Below are 14,146 nucleotides of genomic sequence, written 5' to 3'. Positions count from 1 at the left end.
TGTGTATATCTGTGCTACGTAGTGTTAAAAATGCCAGAGATGAGAGTAAGTTCTTGACTTCAGTAGAGGAAAAAAAGAATGTGTGGAGTAATCGATATTTGTATAAGTTATCAACCCTTATGATGTTAAAGGAAACAAACGCATCTTTAGTACTGGCTGTTGGATCGATATTTCCAATGTAGCGGATAACCTTCTTTTGTAACAAATGGAGTTTGTCTAAGTTTGTCTTTGTTGTTGTGGCCCATACCAACGAACAGTAATTTAAATAGGAATTGAATAAAGCATTATAGACTTGAAGTTTAGCTTTTACTGGAAGCAGTCTCCGACAACGCGATATCATGCCTGCAACTGAGGATAGTTTTTTCCTAAGATAGTGAGTGTGTGCATCCCAGCTTAAGTTCTGAGAAAAATGTACACCGAGGATTTTATGAACGTCCACAATTTCTATGTTATGGCACTGAAAATTAATAGACTGATGTATTTCAACAGGTTTATTCCGGGCACGGAATATCATTGCTTTTGTTTTCATTGTATTTATTTTAATTACGTTGAGCTGAGACCATATGGATAACTTCTGGAGGACTTCATTGCATTTTATTATTAGTCGGTCCACATTGTACTCGGGAATAAGTATGGTACTGTCCTCAGCATATATTATAAATTGAACTGTGGCATCTATGTTTACAAGATCATTTATATAAGTATTGAATAATAACGGTCCTAATATGCTACCTTGTGGAACGCCGTGAGTAATTGGTAGGAGGGAGGACATATAACCGTTTACATATACACACTGAGTCCTGTGGCTGAGGTAGGACTCCAGCAGGGCCAAACAATTACCGCGAATGCCATATGACTGCAGCTTACTAAGGAGCACTTTATGATGTAAGCAATCAAATGCCTTGCTGAAATCTACAAAAAGGGCAGCAGTTAACAAATTATTTTCAATATTCCGCAAGATATTTTCTTTAAGTGCTAACAAAGCTGATTCCGTTGATCTGCCTTTTCTAAATCCGTATTGTGCAGCTGTGATAACGTTTTCTTTATCGAAAAATTGTGTTATCCGAGTGAAAATGATTTTTTCAATTCCCTTGGAGAAGATAGGCAGCACAGATATCGGGCGGTAGTTAGTGGACAAGTTACGTTCGCCACCTTTAAAAATAACAGATACTCTGGCTGTTTTCATTTGCTCAGGAAAGGTTCCAGACTCTAGAATTAAATTAAAGATATGTGCAAGTACAGGACTAATTATCGGTAAAACGTACTTAACCGGTCTTATCTGCAGGTCGTGAATGTCTAATGCTTTACTGTTCCGCAGGCACATAAAAGTACTGTATATCTCAGATTCATCAGTTGGCTGGAGGAATATGGTTTCAGTGACAACACTATGGTGCGAATTTGTGGAGGGGGTGCCATTACATGCGGCAGCAGCGTTTACAAACTGATGATTGAAGTGTTCTACTAGAGCTTTGTCCCGTAATTCATTACCATCTACCATTACAGTATCTGGCATATAATTTTTGCTCTCACGACCGAGGACGTCGTTCATAGCCTTCCAAGCAATGTCTGGGCTCTGCCGGGCAACATGTGCAAACAGATGCTCGTAATATGCACACTTTGCCCGTCTAAGTTCACTGTTCACTTCGTTTCTGACTTTCTTAAATTCTTTTAAGGTTGTTTCTAAGCGTGTCTTCAAGAAAGAATGATAGAGGCGGTTTTTGTTTGTAATTTTCTTTAAATGGTCACGAGTTACCCATGGTTTCCTGGCTTTTTTTGAAGGTTTGTGCATCTTCAATGGAAAATGCCTAGCGTACACACACACAAAACGTGTAATGAATTCATTATAGGCATCGTTAACATCCATTTTATTGGTCACAGGTGACCAGTCTTGTGACAGAATGTCCTGCTGAAATGCCTGTAAACCATTCTGGGTGATGTGCTGAGCAATAAAGGACTGTTTTTGTTTGATAGATTTGGGTGAGTGGGTAGAATATGCCATGAAAACTGGACAATGATCACTTATGTCGGACACAATAGTGCCAGAATTGTAAACAGTGGTATCGATATTAGTTACAAGGAGGTCAAGTACTGATGATGTAGTTCTTGTGATACGAGTTGGCGTGATTATTAAATTTTTGAAACCAGATGAAACCAAAATGTCATTAAACTCGAAAACAGAATTGCATTCTTCAAGCATGTTAATATTAAAATCTCCCGCGCAGATCAGGCGAAGGTTATTATCACAAACATAGTCCAAAAAAGATTCATAAAATTCCATAAAGCGTGCAATATTACCACTCGGAGGGCGATATAGCACAGAGATGACATCGCTCCTATTTTTGACAGTCACGATTTCATAGTCATCCGTTACAGTGCTGAAATCCGACACCAGGCAACAATTCTTTGTTTTCTTGACAAGAACTGCCACACCACCACCTCGTCTTTCTGGACGATTAAGAAAAAAATTATCGTAGCCATATATATTTACCATTTTACAATGAGTTGAATACCATGTCTCAGAAATCATAAGAATGTCAACTTTGAAGCGAAACTGATCCAAAAGCAGAGCAATATCATCCTCCTTGTTACCAACTGAGCGGGCGTTTATATGAATAACAGATTCGCACAAGGGGAAATCACATTTGACTTCGGTAGGTAAAGCGAGCTCTTGATAATTCATTGTGCAACTTATGTTCTGGCTTTGTGGAGTCATCATTCCTGCCCACTCTCGTTACGAGCCGATGTGTCGCCTATCTGCCTGGAAACAATCTTCTCGACATCACACTCCCTCGCTATCTGAATGATAGGCGTATTATCTGCTTGCTTCGCGAAAATCTTTCCGTTGTTCGTCCAAACTGATTTCCAGCTGTGTTCGTATTTCCTTTTCACGGTCATTCCAAGAAGCTTTTTTAGCGCTGGGCAAAGATGTTCATTTACATAAACTGGGGTTGTATCTTCGAAACCAAGGTCACTGTTTGTGAACCGTTCCTTCCTAGCCTTTCTCAAAACAGCATCACGCTTCGCTCGTGATCTAAACTGGACGACGATGTTGGTCTTGTTGACGTTTTTCTTTGTCGGGACGCGATGGCAGGTTTCAATGTCGCTTTCCTCAATAGGCTCACTTATCAAGCTGCCAATGTGGGACAGTATTTCGGGGAGTGATTCAGTTTCCTTCTTGATTACGCCTTGAATTTCAAGGTTGCTTTTTCTGGAATATTGCTCAGACTGAACAAGCCTGTATTCGAGATCGTCTATTTTGATTTCCAGGGATGAACACTTTGCGTGGAGAGCTTCATTTGCAACTCTTAGCTGCGTATTTTTTGCTGCCTCATCGTCCAGCTTTTTTCCCAGGTCCTCAATCGTTTGATGTGCGAATTCCAAACTCTGGGTTATATTTCTCTGCTCATTTTTCAGTTCTCGGATTTCACTTCGCAAGTCTCGTTCAAGGGACTCACGAAAAGCTTTGACTTCTTGTTTCAGTTCCTCCTTTAATTTAGCCAATTCAGTTCTCATGTCTTCCTTTAAACACGAAAACACAGAAACACGAAATGGAAACAATGCACTGTACACCCGTAACTTGACTCGTAATGAGCGGTTTCTAGATTGGCAGCAGCGACGAAGCGCAGAACAGAAGTAGACCAGTGGAGCGAAGTGCACACACGCTTCACCGCTACTGCCAAGTGAAGGCTGTGGGGATGAAGGGGCTCCTTTTGTAGGGTCCAGTCGAAAGACGACTACGCAGGCGTAGACGAAGCAGCAAGTAGAAGGCGTACGTAGCCAGCGATTACGCCTCCTGGTATCTGGAAAGCCGATGATCGCACGGGCGTTGGACCGGATGGCTTTTAAACAACTTTGCAGTATGTGCCCTGCAATGAAGCAGAAGACTTAGCGAAGTGCACACACGCTTCACCGCTACTGCCAAGTGAAGGCTGTGGGGATGAAGGGGCTCCTTTTGTAGGGTCCAGTCGAAAGACGACTACGCAGGCGTAGACGAAGCAGCAAGTAGAAGGCGTACGTAGCCAGCGATTACGCCTCCTGGTATCTGGAAAGCCGATGATCGCACGGGCGTTGGACCGGATGGCTTTTAAACAACTTTGCAGTATGTGCCCTGCAATGAAGCAGAAGACTTAGCGAAGTGCACACACGCTTCACGCTTCACCACTCACTAATTGCCGTATTCGCATATTTCTTAACGAGCAATATCGCCAGTTTGATGGCGGGTCATCTTCACCCTCCTCTCCGTCAAACTTAAGTGACTATAGAGCGCACTTTCTTCGCAATAATTTTGAAACAAATGCACTCTCTTATATTCCAGACCTCCGTCTATAACCGGCGCGATACCTCCGAATTGCCTGCCTAATGCCTGTAGATACATTTGTGTAGCAATACAATCATTACTCTTTTATTGCAACTTCCCCATCACGGGCATTCTTGTGCAAACCCTCCGCAGAGACTCAGCAGTCATGCGGATAAATTGCGAAATTGAGCAAATCGCTAAATTGCTGCTAAATTGGGTTTCTGCCTGTTGAGTCCGTGATTTGATGACGGGGAGCGCGGGCATGCATGTGCTCGAACAGAGAGAAGGGAAACGCCTCATCTGTTCGTGAGCATAAAAAAAAAAAAATCTAACGCTTCATGCATGCTAGACAACGCACTCTTCAGAGGTAAAAGAGTACTTAATTATTTTTGTATTGACAATTACCGCGAAATTTGAGAAATGGGTAATAAAGTAGAATAAAAAGCGCTGTATACTTTTTGCACATTTCACTCTAATACTATACGTAACTTGTCTCACAGCGGACATCTTCCGTGGAATACTGTAGACTTATACTCAAAGTATGTACATTTTGTTTCCTCAAGAAAAGTATAACCCAAAAAAAGGTTCCCCAATTATAAGCAGTTACAATTTCTTTAACAAATTAGGGTTCCACAGAAGAGTTGGTGGAGCTTCTTTTTATGTACGATGCTCAGTTTGAATACTCATAAACCTGAACATAAGCACGGAACTCAATATTGACATACATTACAGCAAATGCAGAGGTATAGATCCAGATCTGCAACTTCTACGCAGCAACGAACGTCTTGTAGCTCGAACAAGCTGCTGAAAAGAGGAACTTTTAAACTGAACTTATATTTCGAAAAGAAGTTTTGTGAAAATATTCATTATGCGTGGGATCATATTGACTAGCGCGAGGGCTGCACCTGTAGCGAGTACTGGAATGTGGTATTGCCCAGGGTGAAGAACACTGCCGAGACTACCGCTGCCGCAGTCATCCATTTGGCAACTGCAGCCAGGAGCAGCTCAGCGTGCTCCATATCCGTAGTACTTATCATTTTATCGCGAAAGCACCATCCCACCTCCGCTCCCCGCATGCGGCTGCCGATGAGATCTTGCATGCGGTTGCCTTTGTGGAGGTGCTGCCTCAAGAACTTTCGCACTTCCTACTCGGTTTAACTACGATGAAACCCCAACATTTTTTTTTCGCTTGCCTAGCGACTCCCAGGTTCGCAGAGGGTGACCCATCTATATTGTGGACCAGAGAAAAACGTACAACGGACCTACGAAAGAGAAGACCACACGGGCGCTCTCTAGCAACTGAATTTGATTAGAAACCAACGTGACATATATATGGTTAAAAAGCACGAAATCAAAAACAAACAACGAACAGAAAATCATAGGTGATCCGAGCACTGTTCCCGCTTCGTTCGAGCATCGCCACCGTGCAAGAGCGGTTGCTTGACGCCTGCTTGTGGCACGCTCCTGCTGATTTCGAGTCATCGGGAATACGTGCTGCTGCTACTATCGACTACGCCTACCAGCGCAAGGAACCGTCATCATGCACTGTGCAGGAGACGCCATCAGCAAAGACTACAGCCCCCTTGGACACCCTACAAGTACCCACGAATTCAAGCCCTCATCGGGATTTAGAGCAGTGTTTTCGATGCTAACGGGTGCTGCTCACATATGTGGGTGAGTGTGCCCGCCTTTTTGCTGGCATTTCTTTTCTTTTACTTGCTGCAAACCCCACCTGTTTATTTTTTACTGGGGCACGGGTATCGATCTGTGCACGTATCGTGTCCGCACAGGCTCTTTTTTCGCACGCTATAGAGGGACGAGCTCACAGCCTCCGGTATGGTTCAGGTCATCAGGTATGTGCCATTTGTAGAAATCGGGTGTGCGCCTAGTTACTGTCTTGTTCTGTGTCACGCACCTACTGGTTTGCGCTGGCGACGTGGAAACAAATCAGACCCCGGAAAAATTGGAGCATATTCTATCCCTTCGGAACGAACTAGTCTCGTCATGTGAAAAGTTCCAAAAGGAAACATCTAGCAAACTGCAAGAAATTTATGCGTACGTTACAGAAATCAAACGACGGCTCTCAACACTTGAGGATCGCCTTGCTTTCGGCGATGACCTGCGCGAAGACGTGAACAACGTGAACGCAACTATAAATAAATCTCACGCTCAGTTAAAATTTATGGAGTCAAGGCAAACAGAGGAGGCAAATCTGCTCCTTGATGACCTGAATATAACCGGATGCGCAGGAACAACCTGGTTTTTAAGTGCATTGCCGAAAACTCGCAAGAAAATTGGAAATACACAGAAAAAGTAATCACTGAATTTATATAGGCAAATCTTGACGTCCAGGCAGGAGAAATTGAACGAGCCCACAGGGTAGGACAGTATAAACAAGATCACGTCCGGCCTATAGTGGTAAAGTTCTTGAACTTCAAAGACATGTGTAACGTCTTAAGGAACGCTCACAAACTAGAAGACATAGTTACGCCCCGGATCTGGATTGAAGAAGATTTTTCACCAAGAATTCAATTCATACGAAAGAGCTGCGGGATTTTGTGCGTGCGCAACGGGAATCTGATGCTGAAAAATATAAGCTTCTTTTTGACAAGGTTCTTTTCAGAAAGAAGCTGCATGTGTATGACAGCTCGCAAGATCGGGTAGTCTTACTTGAGAAGCGTGAAACGGCCAGCCGCGAATGATGTAGAAACGATAAGGTTGAAGGGGCACTGTCCATCATCGTGTCCAACTTCCGAAGCCTGTTAAACAAACAAGACAAGCTGTGCGCTCTCACTGAATGTTGTGCTGCCGATATTATCCTTGGCACTGAAACTTGGTTATCGTCTGATGTTACGAACAACGAACTTTCACTATGGAGCTGTTTCACGTTCTTTGGAAAAGACAGGCCGCCTTCTCGTAGTGGCGGTGTGTTAATTGCAATCAAAAACTACTTTCAAGCTCGCATTGTGGACACCGGCTCCGACTTGGAATTTTTGTGGGTTGTGGTGCACTTATCGACCGCTGTTACTTGTGACATCGGTTTATGTAACCGTCCGCCAGATGCACGGAATCAGTTTGTTGACGACCTCGGCGAATCACTCAGTTTTCTTGCAAACAAGTACCCGAACGCAGAAATAATCCTGGCTGGTGATTTCAACTATCCCGGAATAGAATGGCTGGCTTGCGCACCCACTAGTGGTACAAGGCAACGCGAACGTATAAAATTTCTTGATTTGCTTTCCTTGTTTAATCTGACCTAAACCGTATCTTGGCCAACGCGTGGAACTGCCCTCTTAGATCTGGTGCTGACAACTGAGCCAGAAAATATGCATGAAACGTGTTAGAGTGCATTAGCGACCATAGTATCTTACACTGCGAGTACGCCCTACCAATTAAAAAGCCTGAAATGCAAAATGAGGTCATATACAATTACACGCGAGCAGATGTCGACCAAATCTTGAGAGAGTTTTCGTCATTCTCCGTAGAATTCTTAAACACTTTTCTTTGTCGTGAAAGCACGGAAAATTGGAGAACAATCCATGACAAGCTAATTGAACTGATAGATAAATATATTCAAAAAATTACCATTACCCCATAAACGCACCATACATGGTTCACTTCAGAAGTAAAGAGATGTATCAATAAAAAGAAGCGTTTATACTCTAGAAGAAAAGAGACTGCCTCGAATGGTGATTGGCAGCGTTACAGGAATCGTGGAGCAGCTTTCAAGAAAGAGATTGCAGCAGCTAAAGACAAATTTTTTAATCAAGATATATCGGCTTTAATAAGAAATATTACCATAAAATTTCCGAAAGCAATAAATCCCAAGTCCCCAGCTAGAAATTTATCAATTATAAAAGATAACGAACGCCTTTCGCCATTACAAGCAGCAACAGAATTTAATTTATTTCTTAGTTCCGTATTCACTGAAGAGATGCCAATCCCCCCTGATCTTAACTTCACTTCTATTAGTGCTGCTATGAATAATCTTATCATCACTCGTGCAGGGATTGAGAAAGCTATTTACAGACTACAAATTAACTGCAAATTAACAGCAGTCGTGGCCTAGTGGTCTGGGCGTCCACCTCGGCTGCGGGAAGTGGTTGGTTCGAAACCCACCGCCAGACACCCACCGGTAAAAATGGGTACAAGCCACCCCCGGCCCGGCGCCCGGCTTCTTCAGGGGTGTGTGCTTGGAGGAGGCTCCGCAAACCCCGCTGCGCCCCTTGGGGGGACAACCCAGTTTCGAGCAATTCAGCCTGCAAAGGTGGTTCGTGTTTCACTCCCCAGTGAAGAGTTCGACTGAAGACTCGTACGCTCTAACCAGCGTCAGGTTCAAACACTATGGTCCTTCGTCAGAAGCGATTCAGACTCTCACTACGGTCATGGCCTAGTCCGGCTTTTCGGCTGCCCGACTTCGTCCGACTTTTTTTTTTTCTGATGGCGCAGCATGCTGAACTTCGAGCATATTCTCATCTGCTGAACTCCCTACTGCCAGCTCATTTAAACTTCATCGAACACCGAGATCAACTCATATTCTCATCTGAATCACGAACCACCTTTGCAGGCTGAGTGTTCGAAACTGGTTTTGCCCCCCGTGGGGTGCAGCGGGATTTGCGGAGGCTCTTCCAAGCACACACCCCAGAGGAAGCCGGGCGCCGAGCCGTGGGACGCTTGTGCCCATTTTTGCCGGTGGGTGACCGGCGGTGTGTTTCGAACCAACCACCTTCCGCAGCCGAAGCGGACGCCCAAGCCTCTAGACCACGACTGCAGACGGTATATGCCATAAACTGCTATAATTAACAAAACCTATTCTATCTCACATTTTTACTGCCTTGTTCTAGCAATCCCTTGACACTGGGTGCGCACCTGACTCGTGGAAACTTGCTCAAGTTACTCCTATATTGAAATCAGGTAACCAATCCATACTAACAAATTGCAGACCTATCTCGTTAACCAGTATACCCTGCAAACTGTTGGAGCATATCATATCATCTGCCATAATGAAACACTTAACCGAGCACGACTTCTTTTCCCCTAATCAGCATGCTTTCCTGTATGGTCGTTCGTGTGAGACGCAGTTGTTTGAATTTATAACCGACCTGCCAGCGTAACGGCAATCAAAGCTTCGCTAAAGCTACCATCACTCGAAAAGAGAAGAATACTAGCACTAATATCACACTCTCACAGATTGTATCACGGTCACTCTTTATTCGCTTCATACTATATTATACCCGCCCACCGTATCTTTCCGCGCTTAGATCATGCTCTCAAAATCGAACCCATGTTTGCACGTACCCACCTCTTTAGTCATTCACCATTGTTTCTTGCCGTTCACCACTGGGACAAGTTACCGGGTGATATTGTCTTCACCTTAAATCATGACGCCTTTGTGCAAAAACTAATGTGTTTTTTTACAAATAAATTCTGATTAGAAAGGCTCGATTCCTGCATATGCTCAACTTCGAATTTTCTGTACATTTTTTCCCAATTTGCCAGTTGGTCGGGATTTGTGCTGCTTCTAGAGCTATGTGTGGAGTATTGTTTATATGTAACTGTACACCCCCTACCCCCTATGTAATGCCAGAAAAGGGCCTTTAGGGTATGTGAATACTACTAATCATAATAATAATAGTACACGTACACAGCGGATGAAGGCTCTTATCGAGGAAGGTGATCTCATTTTTCTGTAAAGCCACGGATGGTTTCGCCACACAAGTGTCCGTGTTCTTAGCGATGCAATAAGCTTCGAAGACTTCCCTGCCTACCTGATTGCTGCTGTGGTATTGTATCTCAGTATTATGCACAATCTGAATTACTTCCAACTTGCTCAACACAACCTACTGTTAATTATATAACCCATCCCCTGAAAGAGGCTCAATAAGTATAGAGCCTTCAATTCTCCTTTTTTTTTCGTTGGTGCACTGCAGCAGCCGTGATGCTTGAGATGACTGGTGATCCAGCGTCCTCGGCTCGGACTTCGAGACTTTCAGATGAAAGCATAAATAATCAAAGCGTTTACGATTATGAGAACGAAAGAAGAACATGCGACCAGCCCTTCCATCAAAATCGCCAAGAAGACGCCTATTTAATATGAAAAGAACCATAACTGTGTGCGCCCTCAGTCCCTTCCCCATTCCTACAAAAGATTTCCCGCGTGAAAAATGGAATATTTTAAAGCAAGCGCTCGTTATGTTCGTCGTCTCCGTGCCCCTTTGTGACACATCGCTATCCATTGCAAAAAAAAAAAATAGTTTCCGGCTCGCGCACAATATTCCTCATCAGCGGTGGCTCTCGTGCCAAAAGTAGCGCCACAGTGCGCAGGCTCACGTGAACTCTCCTAAAGAGAGAGAGAGGGGGTAAAGAGACCGGATATAATTTAATTTTGGAACGATGACAGATTAAGCGCTGAAAAGGCCTTCGCACTGGGCACCACAGCACAGACTCCGCGAGCTTTTAAAGAGAATATCGTATTAATTACGTTCGCTTTAAGGTTCCAAAGACTAGTTTCTTTTGGCAGGCATCACCAAATCTTTCTAGTTACTGAATTTAAATGGGCGTCCAGCATTGTCATAAAACCTGAGATTTTTTTTTTTAGTTTATAAGGAAAGGCCCGAGCGAACGTCTATTGTGCAACGTCGGCTAAGTGTTATGGCGTCGCCTTTGTCGAGGACGAGAAACAAAAGCTGGAGAACAATTGAAACTTCGCTCGCACAAGTTCACGGAACCTGTTCGTTAAAAGTGAACAAAGCCGCACGCTTTACACAGCCTGTGTTGCCAAGCAGCCGACAGTTATCTATGAAGCGCTAAGTGATTACAGCAAGCCTTAAACGATTGGCATAGGGTCGTTTCTAATTAGAGAGGGAGAATGTAGGAGAAGTGCCCCAGCCTGTTCTCGTTATTTTTACGTAAATGACCCTGAAGATCCGCAGTATCCGATAAAACCTTCGGAGTTCATGAATTTCGCACGGCTCGGAGCTCTGCTCATTTGGACCGTAGTTCTCAAATGCTCAGAGTCCTTCATAGGTAAGCTCTCGATAAACGATCCCACGTGGCAATGTTATGACCGAGCATGAGGTGCGGGTGCAATGGAAAGGTGGGGCAAGATATCTGAATGTGCGTATTAGTGTGTGTGGTGTGCATGCGGATAGCTGCCACTAAGAACGCCATTAACCGCTGGAATGTTATGTTTCTATGCTTACTTCTTTTCACGATGGCCTCTTAACACCATGTGGTACCGAGGCAAAAAAAAAAACCCGGAACATCTGAACGTTGGTCTAAACTTTTAAGGTATGAGGCGACTATTCCAGAAAACTTTAATAGCAGATAAGAACAAACAATTAACTGTATTAAGGAGGGCGTTGTTTTTTCCTCATCAAAATGTTGAAAGGGGTGAAAAAAAATATTTTATTCTTGTTTTTAAATGTACCAAGTATGCATCTTACGCCAGAAATCACAACTTTAATTTAGTTCATCGCAAGTCAAATCAAAAGTATACTTTTTTTTTATATGCTGAAAGACAGGAGCTGGGCAGTGAACCACGATAATTGGATAGCACCAATTGTCATCGGAATTGTTGAATCACTAAAACAAATACTCTTCTGCACGCAACTTCTGAAAAAAAAATGCAGCAGTACATGAATAAAGTAAGAATTGCTCGCGTAAGAAGAAATGGCGAAAGTGAGTTTCGAGAAAAACGAGAAATAATATTGAGAATAACTACAAATGGCCGTAAACCAAACTTCCGGGACAGATAAAATCCGCCACGTTTGTAGCTCAGCTCCTCCTTGGTCTTGTTTGAAGTTTGTTTTGATCGTGTGGTCACTCACGTTTCTTTTACATGTGTTTTTTTTTTGGCATCAGTAGACCGAAAGGAATATTTCCCAGATGCGCTGTTGGACAAGCTTTCTGTGTGGGTGGCAAAAGTTTGATACTAATGTGCATCAAAACGTCTAGCGTACATCTGTTACCATTACTGAAATAGCACATGACATCACGGTGGCAGACCTCTTCTTGACCGTTCACTTTGATAATAAGCGTCTTGCTGTTCCGCGTCGACAAAGCAGCATGTCAGTCGTGCGTTAGCTAAACCAAAGGGCCTTTGCCTTCATGGCGAGGAGGACCTTTTGCGCAGAGGTTCAGGGGTCTTTGACGAGAAATGCCTCGCGCAGAGATCTCTGCGTGGTGTATGGAGCCGGTGATGCCGCTAGGGAAAATCTTGCAGACAGGAGTGTCGATTTGCGGTAAATGCATTAGACGTGTTGAAATGTATTTCGCATGTCCACTGAACCTGCACGCTTCTACACAAAAAGGAAGCTACTCGTAGCAGCTTCTTTCTTCTTTTTTTGCAAGCCGGGTAACGGTTGCTACCCATATCTTTCTGCTTTCAACAGTTCCTTCTTTGCAGCTCAACCGGGAAATCATTCAGCTAGACATATCTTGGGACCAGGTAACGAATGTGTCCGCGAGCCATCCATCGCGTTAACGAGTAGGGAGTCGGCGGGCCATCTTAATCGAGGCGGTTTTCAGGGCCTTTCGTGAATTCTGATTTACTGATGCTTTTTGGTGATTGTGTGTTTGGAGTGGTGCTCGGACTGACTATATAATCTGTTTGCTTCATTAAACTTCAGTTTTAATCCAGCGCTTGTAGAGTCTACTTCATATGCTTGTACTGCGCGCTGGTAAATTTAAATATAAGACGACAGAATACCAACTTGCCCAGATGTCTATTCTCCTGCATTCTTCTTTGTTGTTGTCCCGGCATTTCTTTGTTGTACGCGAAAGAATGCCGAATAAAAATTTAATCATAAATAATTTAATAATTTGTTACTGTTTACTATAATGTTTTTCCAGTGTGATTATAAACAGTTTTTTCCTAAAGTCCTCTACATAAAAACTTCCTACTCTTAGACCACGGTGCCTCACAAATGTTCACGGCTGTAGCGGATGGCTCCGCATGTTAAATTACTTTGCATGTAATACCATTTCAACCCCACGCCCCTCGGCTATGCTTCAGCGATGGAGGGTGTTGTAAATGAATAAATTGTAACGAAGAAGATGACAAAGACAAAGCAGATGACTCGTAACAACGAAGAAGAAGGTCCTGCGCGTCAGCCGCATTGCTATCGCCACGAGTATCTGTGCGCGACCTGGAGGCCCTCGTACTGTTCTCGCCGCTGCTCCCGTCCTCCCAGCCACTTTCAATAAACCCCCGCCTTACATTTGATAGAAGTGCCGGGTCACAGCCCTGGAATTGCGCAACCGTACTCTCCCGCCACCTGCGATGCCTCACGACGTTCAACATCAAGCCGTGCAAGTGGGCCCAGCTGTTACCTGCGCCGGCTCCCTTCGCCAACGGGACCTGGCCATCTCCAGTGGCACCGATGAGGAGGATGTCGAAGATTTGCCCACGTCTTACGAGAGGGTGAGCCTTTAGAACAAATATGACGATGCGACAAAACTAAAGAACGTAATTTTTTATCTCACCGGCGTGGCTAACCTGTGGCATCGGAACCACGAGGTGGACAACCGAACTTGGTCTGCTTTTAAGACAGCCTTCTCCGAAGTGTTTGGTCGTCCTGCTGTCCGGAAACTCCGCGCCCAACAACGCTTGTGCGAACGGTCTCAGCAGGTCGACGAAAGGTTTACCAGTTACATATAAGATGTCACTGACCTATGCCACTGACAAGCGTGTAAACCTCGACATGTCAGAAGTTGACGAGATTAAACACATTTTGAAGGGTGTTCACGACGACGTCTTTCAGATGCTCGTAGCGCGCGATATGTGCACCGTGCTGAAGTCGTCACCCTCTGCAAAAGCTTCGAGAAGCTGCGGAAGCAGAGGCTCCT

Source organism: Amblyomma americanum, chromosome 8 (genome assembly GCF_052857255.1).
Source record: "Amblyomma americanum isolate KBUSLIRL-KWMA chromosome 8, ASM5285725v1, whole genome shotgun sequence".
Taxonomy (NCBI): Eukaryota; Metazoa; Arthropoda; class Arachnida; order Ixodida; family Ixodidae; genus Amblyomma; species Amblyomma americanum.
The sequence above is the reverse complement of the archived record's forward strand: the minus strand, read 5'-3'. Positions refer to the sequence as shown.